We start from the raw sequence: 2,017 nt of genomic DNA, 5'->3' as shown, positions 1-2,017 counted from the left end.
AGGCTGGAATTAGGCTGCATCCCAGCTGCAAACACACAGTAGTTGACAGTACATCCCCTGTGAGAGGGATGAGGGGCAAGACCTGCTTAAGACATCTGAAGCTATTGAAATACAGACTAAAAATAGTAGCGGTGATCTCCACCACATTTGGACCCACTGTGCTCATGGACTTAGCAGCAATGTAATCACTGACTGCAGAGGGTGCAGTTTGATGTGCTGTTTTCCATACACCTCTATAAGAAAGGTGACCTTACGGTGGTACACTATAGATGCCATTATAGGAGTTCAGTAGTGCCTCCTGTTATGAAGGCATTTACAAATCCCCTCTAGGGCTGTATTTTCTCTCCTTTTTCCTCTTCTTAAAGGATTGTTTGCTCAGTTTGGTTCTGCAAGAGTATCAGGTTTCTATTTTCTACTCAAAGAGCCTTGTCAGAAATGCTTAGTGTTTCAAATAATTAGTCCCTTATATGTTTTTGTTTCCTGTCATTGAAAGCAACGTGAACTATGGGCCCACAAATTCAGTTTTACAGTCAACTCTGTCTATAAGCCAGTGAGATTTACTGAGGAGTGAAATCCCTCCATGGGTCAATATTAATAGGTATGATATGAAAGGAAGAGTTAGGGAAAGCAAAATTGTTGCTTTGGTTAAATTTCTGCACCTTTTTGTGTACAAAACTGTAATTATACTAAAGCTTAACATCCTGCCTTTTGCATAGTGGCAACAGCAGCAGCATGGCCTAACTATATGTGACAGCCACAATGACTCATTGTGCAGTATGTTTAATGATCTGTGTTTAATGAGAGCTGAGACACTTCCTGGACACTGTCCATAACAGTCCCTCTCTGAAGCTGTAGTCAAACATTTAATGTGAGAAGAAATTCTAGAGGAAGTGCTTTCTTGCTCTTTCTGCTGTGACTAGGAACTCACCCAATGTGAATTAATATTGGAATGACCCTGTGAAAAATGGAAAATAAAAGCAAAGCAAATGGAGACACTTTTTTCTTCTAAGTAGATTAACCCAGCTTCCTAGTTATGATAGTTTTAACATTGCTATTAATAAGACCCTTCTTATTTATTTTAAGGTCATATACCCACCATGAGTAAATTTCCATTTCACTGTCACAAGTGAGTGGTATTTGGGATGTAATGCTTACCTCTTCCCATCTTCCTTCTCCTAAACTTCCTAGTCAAAAAGGTTCTAATTGTAAGGAATCTACAAGAACCTATGAGTAGATTGAAACCCACCAAAAAAAGGAGCACATCAGTCCTACAATTGGTATCTCCAGAGTGCCACCAAATCATTGGGAAGTGAATAGTACTTAGAGAAAGAAACTCACTCTGCACAGAACACAGTTGGGTTTTTTTTTAATTATCCCACAGGTGTGAGTTCCAACATGTTCAGGCCTCCTCCAGCTGTACATTGAACACCTGCAGAGCACATCAGAGTCCAATCAGAGCCCATGGACAGAAAGTCATACTTTGCACTTTGTGAACAAAAAAACAAACAAACAAACAAACAAACAAAAAAGAAAAAAAAAAAGGGAATAATTTAGAATGAACACTGTGCTCTAGATTGTGCTTTAGAGGCTTAGCCTTTTCTGAGTGGACAGAAAGAATGAGTTGTTCCACTGGTATTCTGCCATTTTAGCATAGATGCCTCCTGGGGCCTAAAAAGCATTTCCTGGAGCAGCAGCTACCTGGTGGGTTCAGTGGTGTATCTTGAACATGGCGTTTACTAGCAGAACTAGCACATCATGCTGCAAAGGAATGGGGCTTCGGACTTTTTACCTGTCCCCTTCAACAGGCTCAGAGCTTTTCATGTTTCTTTTTCATGTCTTCTATGACATGGATCCTGTGTAAATTTGACCTTGCTTAGGAGTCTCTGGGGAAGAAACATTCCTTGAGCTCTCTCTCTATCCTGAAACATTAGAATTACTAATATAGCTCCCAGCTGCTATTATAGTTCTCATAATATAAACACCTGCCTGCAGCAATGACACAACCAAAGTAATAGAT

Source organism: Lonchura striata, chromosome 7 (assembly GCF_050655825.1).
Source record: "Lonchura striata isolate lonStrDom1 chromosome 7, ASM5065582v1, whole genome shotgun sequence".
Taxonomy (NCBI): domain Eukaryota; kingdom Metazoa; phylum Chordata; class Aves; order Passeriformes; family Estrildidae; genus Lonchura; species Lonchura striata.
This window is presented reverse-complemented; position numbering follows the sequence as displayed.